This window comes from Triticum aestivum, chromosome 2D (assembly GCF_018294505.1).
Source record: "Triticum aestivum cultivar Chinese Spring chromosome 2D, IWGSC CS RefSeq v2.1, whole genome shotgun sequence".
NCBI lineage: Eukaryota > Viridiplantae > Streptophyta > Magnoliopsida > Poales > Poaceae > Triticum > Triticum aestivum.
The window spans coordinates 235172534-235181483 of NC_057799.1; the positions used below are offsets into that span (position 1 = coordinate 235172534).

General features: G+C 45.2%; 1 long non-coding RNA gene across 1 annotated transcript; it reads right to left on the reverse strand.

Moving 5' to 3' along the window:
* Nucleotides 1-4777: 4777 nt before the first annotated feature.
* Nucleotides 4778-8699, reverse strand: LOC123049206 (uncharacterized). Its single transcript, XR_006423476.1, has 3 exons — nucleotides 8172-8699; nucleotides 7938-8079; nucleotides 4778-4858 (listed from the first exon to the last, which is right to left on the reverse strand). It is a non-coding gene; the product is annotated as an uncharacterized lncRNA (long non-coding RNA).
* Between the last annotated feature and the right edge of the window lie 251 nt (nucleotides 8700-8950).

Consider the following 8950-nt stretch of genomic DNA (forward strand, 5'->3'; position numbering starts at 1 on the left):
ATGTTTCTTGGATTTTGTGGCAGTAACTCCTTTTTCTAGATGCTGCACAACATAGTGATCGCGTCAAACATCTAAATATATAAGAATGTGCTGCAAGTTTAGTAGATTACGATGTATAAGCTGCAGTACTTAGCACTTACTCAATATAAGGTAGAATCTCAGGGTTATTCAACACATACCAAACCATTTTGTCCAAATCTTTAGGTTTGTCATCTTGTTGACTCTTCCCTATAGCTCAAACAGAACAATCAAAAACATTGAGCTCGGGATTGTCTTCACCCACCTCTTTGCTAAGCTGATCAGCTGTTTCTATGTATTTTGAGCAGACTATCAATGCTTCTCTAGCAATGTAGGCCTATTTAATGGAACCCTCAGGTCTAGCTCTGTTCCTAACATAGCCCTTGAAAGTGCCTAGCCGCCTTTCAATTGGGTACATCCAGCCATACTATACTGGACCTCTAAGTAGTGCCTCATCTGGTAGATGAACAACCAAATGCACCATCACATCAGAGAAGACCGGAAGATATATCTTCTCAAGGTCGCATTGGATAGTTGGTATCTTGTCTCTAAGACGCTCCAAAGCATCTATCCTGATATTTCTACTACAGAGTTCCCTGAAGAATTGTCCCAACTCTGCAACTGCTCTGTATAAGTCAGGGCGGCCCAATCCTCTAAGGATAACAGATAAAACCTTTTAAGTAGGACGTAGCAGTCATGAGTTTTCAACCCTTGTACCTTGTTTCTATCTGCACTGACTCTCCTTTCAGGGTTGGAAGCAAATCCATGTGGGAGTCTCACACGTGACAGGACCTTGCAGAATTCTTTTTTTTTCCTTGTCCAAGACGTAGACAGCTGGTGCCATATCCCGTGGTTTACCTTCATCTTCCACCTGCAAATCCTTTCTGATACCCAGGTGTGTCAAATCAATCCTAGATTTTTAAGGTATCTTTCGTCTTGCCTTCAATATTAACAAGTGTGGCGATAATGTTGTCACATATATTTTTCTCGATGTGCATCACATCAAGATTATGCCGCAGATCCAAATCTTTCAAATACTCCAAGTCCCACAAAGAGGACTTGTGGGTAAACAATAATCTCTCTTCTGCCCTGCCACGCTTCCTTTTCCTGCTACCATTATCAGGATGGTTTCCTGGTGTAATATTCCTGACCTTCTCTAATTCCACTTGCAACACATCGCCGGTGAGCCTCTTTGGCGAATCATGGTTTTTCATGCTTTGCATTGAACACATGTCTTCCGTATTTTGTAGGACACGACTTGTCCTTGGCAAGGAAACGACTGTGTCCAATGTAACAGATCTTGCTAAGTATTGCGTATGATAGTGGATTCTTGTCACAGCGAAACATGCATTGTAACCATGTGACGGTCGCCCTGACATAGTGCCCAAAGCCGGATAATCATGGATGCACCAATTTATAACAGCACGCAGAAAGAAATCAGCTGGTGGGTTGCTATACAGGTCTCGAGTGAGAACACCCCTCCATAGCTGTTGAAGTTCCTCACAAGAGGCTCCATGAAGAAATCAAAATCCTTTCTAGGACTTTTTGGACCTGGGATGAGCAAGGCCATCATGTAGTTTGATTCTTTGGTGCATACATTTGGTGGCATGTTGTAAGGGATAACAAGCACTGGCCACATGCTATATGTGGCACTCTGGTGGCCAAATGGGTTAAATCCATCTGTAGCTAAGCCAAGTCTAATGTTTCTTGGGTTAGCAGCAAAGTTTGTGTGTTTCTGATTGAAGCTTTTCCAGTCACTACAATGAGATGGATGGCTCATTACATTCTGATCTCTGTACTCTTGGTTCCTACAATGCGACAATACATCCTTTCTTGTTTCAGCATCACTAGTAACCATGCACGTGCAACGCACGTCTTGACTAACACTGTAAATCTTATAGAAAAGATAAAGTAGAGATATCCTAATAATATTGAAATCCACAATATTCAAGAAACACTATAATTTAGTACGTGTAGAGTAAAGATGCAACTAACTACTCCTAATACGTTTCAAACTGGTCATATAATGTCAGAACTCTTGGGTGCACCATCACTTTCATTGTGCACTTGCTTGGGTCGTACACAAAAAAAATGCTTCCTTTATCTTCCAACCATGGTATTAGGATTATAAGGCATTATCATGGACGCAATGAGTACGAACAAGTACTGCATTATTTGGTCTAAAGTTGTACCCATCATCCATTAGCCGAACACCTTTCCATACTATTCCATTAGTGTGTCATGATAATATTATGTGCAACATAGTGTTTCTTTACACTGATAACTTGTCATGGTACACGTCAAAAGAATGTTTCCATGCATATCGATCTTATAGCTTTCATTATCTTATAGATGCCATCCAAACTAAAACCTAGGCACTTGGCTTCCCTTTCTTTCTCAATGTGGTGCTCAGGACCTGAGTTTGCCTGGACAACACAATTTGTTATTAGGGTATTCCGAAAAGGGTGGGTGGCTTGTAAAAAAGATTGCTTAAACAACATAACATAGCTCTACCAATAAAGGAAAATGATAAAAAAAAATATTTGAGAAACGAACATCCCACACCAAACATAAGAGTAACATTTGAAAATTTAAATCTAATAAATAGTTTTCAAACATCATAGAATATTGTGTCTTTTAGACACACCAATGTTCACTAATGGAAATAGTACATAACATATTAGAAGGCCAAGCATTGTGCCACCATATTTGCTTGCCTCACATGTAACTCTTGAGCAGAAATGGGAAGTTATAATTGCTGGTGAAGATACATCTGAAATAAAATAGAAATGAGAAACCATTTCGTGCATCTAGTGCGGAACGGAAAAACGGGATGAAAAGGCTAAGAATAAGAATATCATAACTGATTATCCAGGAGGTCGTTTTCAATGGTCAATGTGAGAATGTGACGGATTCAAAATTCTGCACATTCAAGTAGACGTTGAATTCTTTTGGAAATGTGATACTAAAATATTGTACATCGATTGAACATATATCAGTAACCTCAAACTCATCTGTTGGTACATAAAAAGGGAACCTTTTGATTACTTTGAGAAGAACACTTTTACCAGAAGAGGACACAAACATGTGGTTTGCAAAATTTCTAGAGAACGCCTATCAGTTAGAAGTGTGAAAGAATAGCGGCCGGCATGCATTTCACAGCACCAGCATCCTTCCATTGAAATCAATCTATGGTTTAAATCTCAGCCCTGGAATGTAACGCCCATGATGCGGCTATATCTCCCACGTGTCGAGGCACGACTTAGAGGCATAACCGCATTGTGGTTTTGTCGCAAGAAGGGTCATCTTCACACAATCCCATGTAATGAACAAGAATGGGATAACGAGAGTTGGCTTACAATCGCCACTTCACACAATACATAAATATAATTCATACATCATCCAAAATACACACATAGACCGACTACGGTCACAATCCAAATGAAAATAAGATAACCCCAAATGCAAGATCCCCGATCGTCCCAACTGGGCTCCACTACTGATCATCAGGAAAAGACACATAGTATCGACCATGTTCCTCGTCGAACTCCCACTTGAGGTCGATCCCATCATCTGCACTGGCATCGTCGGCACCTGCAACTGTTTTGGTAGAATCTGTGAGTCACGAGGACTCAGCAATCTCACACCCGCGAGATCAAGACTATTTAAGCTTATAGGGAAGGATGGTGAAATGGGGTGGAGCTGCAGCAGACACTAAGCATATATGGTGGCTAACATACGCAAAAGAGAGCGAGAAGAGAAGCAACGGAACGGTCGTCATCTAGTAATGACCAAGAAGTGATCCTGAACTCCTACTTACGTCATTCATAACTCAAACCGTGTTCACTTCCCGGACTCCGCCGAGAAGAGACCATCACTGCTACACACGCGGTTGATGTATTTTTATTACGTCAAGTGACAAGTTCTCTACAACCGGACATTAACAAATTCCCGTCTGCCTCATAACCGTGGGCACGACTTTCGAAAGATAATACCCTGCAGGGGTGTCCCAACTTAGCCCATTATAAGCTCTCATGGTCAACAAAGGATAAACCTTCTCCCGGAAAGACCCGATCAGTCTCGGAATCCCGGTTTACAAGACATTTCGACAATGGTAAAACAAGACCAGCAAAGCCACCCGAATGTGCCGACAAATCCCGATAGGAGCTGCACATATCTCGTTCTCAGGGCACAACGGATGAGCCAGACGTCGGGTTGGCATAGACCCTGGTTGCCCAGGGGGCGCCGGACATCGCTCGGTTTGGGCCAGCACTCGAAGGAGCACTGGTCCGGGGGTTTAAATAAAGATGACCCTCGGGCTCGCGAAAACCCGGGGGAAAAAGGCTTAGGTGGCAAATGGTAAAACCAAAGTTGGGCTCAAGGAACATAATACCGGTATGACGGAAACTAGGGCGGCAAGGGTGGAACAAAACACCAGGCATAAGGCCGAGCCTTCCACCCTTTAACAAAAATATAGATGCATTAATTAAATAAGAGATATTGTGATATCCCAACATATCCATGTTCCAACATGGAACCAACTTCAACTTCACCTGCAACTAGCAACGCTATAAGAAGGGGCTGAGCAAAAGCGGTAACTTAGCCAAACAACGGTTTGCTAGGAAAGGATGGTTAGAGGCTGACATGGCAATTTGGGAGGCATGATATAGCAAGTGGTAGGTAGCGCAGCATGGCAAAAGAAACGAACAACTATCAAAGCAAAGGTAGAAGTGATTTCGAGGGGTGGTCATCTTGCCTGCAAGGTTCTCAGAGTTGTCGAGAGCTTGATCCTCGTAAGCATACTCAACAGGTTCCTCGTTCACGAACTCGTCTCCCGGCGCTACCCAAGACAAGAACACAAGCAATGGAACCATAATCAAACACGGGAAATGCACAAGCAACATGATGCAAAACATGAATGATATGCAAGATATGATATGCGATGCATATGCGTGCTCCGGAAGAAAAATGATGAAAAAGGCTGTAACTTGGCAAACCAAGCATGCCACTGGAAATATGAGATGATTTCGGTCGAAATCGATATAAAGAACACCGGAAACGGATGCACGGTTTGCAAATGGCAAGCAAAATAAGAATGACACGAATCTGTGATTAACAGCATGATAGCACTTAGAATGCAACAAGTAATAATGCTACTGCACTCCAACATAGCAACAAAGCGTATGAAAGTAACCTAAAGGAGATGCTTGACAAAAGATGAACACTGAGCTACGGCTAGATCATAACATAACAGGTTCAAACAAGCATGGAAAAAGTGCAAAAGATATCAGGTTCACAGACTTAGTGAAATTACTGGACATGACTGAAACAGCATCAGGTAGCAATGTTCAGAGCACGAAAACAACATGCTACAAGAGCTTAACATGGCAAACCTAGGCATGGCAGTATTCTACTAAATTAATATGACAAAAGTCCCTTATTGATCATAAGCCAACAAGGAACAGAATATATGATGGAAGCCATGTAAACATAGCAAGTTTCGTTAACAGGTTTCAGACTTAGCAGAAAACAGAGCATGGCAGAAGCAATAATATGAAGGCATCTTGGTGAGCTTGATGCACTCACCACAAAGCAATGCATGACACAACAAGCATACCTACCGCAAGATGGCATGTTTATGAAGCTACCCATGGTAAGAGCAAATACATAGCATGTATGAAACAACTACAACAAGCTTGGCAAAATTGAACATCATGTTAACAATCTGCCAGAAATATTTTATAGCAAAAGTAGAGCAAGATTGAGTCATGCTATCGCACTTCATAATTGCAAACAAGGGCAGGAATGGATCAATTACAACAATATCTACAAAACATGCTTACTGAACATCTACAAAATATGCATGGATCTCTCTTTAGCATCAAGTTTACATGGCAACAAAATAACAGCAGACAAAGACTTGGGAGAAAATACTAAGTCCCTGAAATCAGAAACATTACGGGGCCTAGTTTGCATGCTTGTGCTAGTCACCACAGAGATCACAAAAATACATGGCATACACCACTGGAAAGACGGCATGGCATACAACAAAACACATGTAGAGCTCATGCCCATAAGAGGCACAGAATAAATGCAACAAAAATAACAAATCTCCAAGTTCTGCTAAGTAACAGCAGTTAACAGCAACTAGCACTCTTGCACCAGAGATTTGGGCATCAAGATGGACTCAAATGAACATGGTGCAATGGTACAAAATGAAGAGCATCACGAGGCAAACAATTCGGTATATTACACGCACGAAACGGAGTTATATTCAGAGAGGTATGGTGCAATGAACATGGGCATATACTGTGAAAATAAAAGACTTGGAAGTTTCGGGGGGGAAGAAAAAGTCAACGCACGTTTCTTCCAGATCCGATCGGATCGAGGCACGGGCCCGCTCGGGCTCGGGGATCGCCGGAGTACGGAGGCCGGAGTGGAGGGGGAGGTCGCCGGGGGTCGGGCCGGTCGGGTCCGGCCGGCCACTCGCCAGAGATGGCGCCGGCGGACGGCGGCGGACGGGCGGAGGCGGACGGGCGGGGCACGCCGGGGCTCGGGCGCGGCGGCGGCGACGGCCGGCGGGGACCGGCGAGCGGCGGCGGCGCCCGGCGGAGCCCTGCGATAGGCGGCGGCGGGAGGCGATGGGCCGCGGGGGCCAGCCTCGGGCCCAGGCGGGCCGGCGGCGCGGGAGGCCGGAGGCGATGACGTGGCGCGTCCCGATTGGGCGCGGGCGGCGGCCGGGATTTGTCCGACGCAGACCGGACGCGTCCGGCGGCGGAGAGGGAGCGGGGCTAGGGTTGGACTGCGCGAAAAATCCGGGGGGAAGCACATATTTATAGGTAGAGGGAGCTAGGAGACTCCAAATGAGGTGCGGTTTTCGCCCACACGATCGTGATCGAATGACCTAGAGCATGGAAGTGACTTAGAGGAGTTTTGGGCTGGTTTTGAGGGGGGGTTTTGCTGCAACACACAAATGGACTTTGCGGTTGTCTGGTTAACCGTTGGAGTACCAAATGACCTCCAAATGGAACGAAACTTGACCGGTGGTCTACCGGTGGTATACCAAGGCCACCTGACAAGCCTCGGTCCATTCCGAGAACGTTTAACACCCGCTCACGAAAAGAAAACAAGAGGGGTGCGCCGGAAGAGGTGGGAGCGCCGGATTGCAAAACGGACAACGGGGAAAATGCTCGGATGCATGAGACGAACACGTATGCAAATGCAATGCACATGATGACATGGTATGAGATGCATGATATGAAAAAAATGCAAAACGAAAAACAAAACTCGACCACGGAGGGAATATCATATCACATGGCCGAAAATGGCAAGAGTTGGAGTTACAAATATGGAAAGTTACATCCGGGGTGTTACATGGAAGGACCTAGATATTCTTCTAACTTCTGTCTAAAATTAGTAACAAATTATAAAATTATAGTAATATGAAATTATCATTTTGATGACAATTTTCATAATAGGTTTTCACCTAACCAATTTGAATACTCTCTTTTCTCAAGAAAACAATCTGAACTTTTTTTGTAGTGTATGAGCCAATTTTAGACTGCACACTTTCTAACATGCCATTAATTTTGGAGCAGAGAACATGTACATACTTAATAAACAGTCAATGTGCAGTACCTAGTAACATTGCTCTCCTGCATTGTGTCTGGCACTAACATGGGCATGGCAAGGACATTCACACAAGAGTTAGCGGTGCCAAGAAGAGCCATCTCTGAAGATACTCTTCTACTGGAAATCCCACACACTACCCTTCTGTGGATTTGATTGGAATAAGAACTCCCAAGAGCGACCAAAATTTTAGAAGTTCCAAGAAAAATATTTAAAAAACATGGGATTCCATGGTGTTACCTAGGAGAAGGGGAGCAACGGGCAGATCAACAAGAAGAGTCGGATATTACCTTGCACCCGCCTGCTCCAGAACAGCCTTAAGCTCCTCGTAGTTGATCTGTCCGCTGTTTTCAGTACCCATTCATCTTGAACACCTCCTTCAGGCAGGCATGTATATGGGTGGGATTATAGCATAGATGACGTGACTGAAACCTGTGCATCCCACGGAAATCAGTAGGGACAAACGCGTGTTTTCAAAATCCATAGTACCAGAATAACAAAAACAATAACGCATCTCAACTGACCAGCAGTGGTGGATCCCACTTCCTCGGGAGCTGTGGCCGAGCCTGCATCCTCGCTCGCCCCCGGGTATGCAGGAGCGGGGGCGGTGCCTGCCTAGTCCAGCGCCTCACCCTCGGCTCCGTGCGCCACTCAAAATCAATCTACTCGACCCAGTTCTGCGTCCGCTCTGCTCTCATGCATGCGCAGCAACGCGTGACATGATGGCGGCTTCGCTGGGGCGCTGAAGGAGGAGGCAGGTAACGACGTCGGCCGAGGTGGTAGCGAGATCGGAGGAAGATCGATGCTGGGAGACCCCGTCGAGGGCGAAGCGACCACCAGAGTCCAGAGATATAGCGACGCTGAGACACCCGTCGAGGACAGAGGAGCCACCTACCTAGGGCTGGCGGAGGAGAAATAATTCCTAGATCGGGAGCGTGACAGGATCGGGAGGAGCATAAGGCGCGCGGGGTCTCCGCCCTCTGCATGACGCGGCGTTGATGGTTGTGGAGACGTGGAGATCGAGTTAGCAGGATATTGTTCCGTGATTTGGGGAGAGGGCCATCGAGCGGACGGACCCGCGGGAGGAGTCTGCCGGCAGAACATTGAATCTGAGCAGTGTGATTAGATGGTAGACCATTGGAGAAATATAGACTATTGGATTTATCAAGTGGATTAGATCGGAGGCTTCAGGTTATCCTGTGTACACTTATCTTGGGTGGCTGTAAAAAAGTTACAGTTCGCTCTTTTAATAGTAGTAGAGATGAAACAACCTCTGCAATCTTGGTATAATTGGAAAATGTCT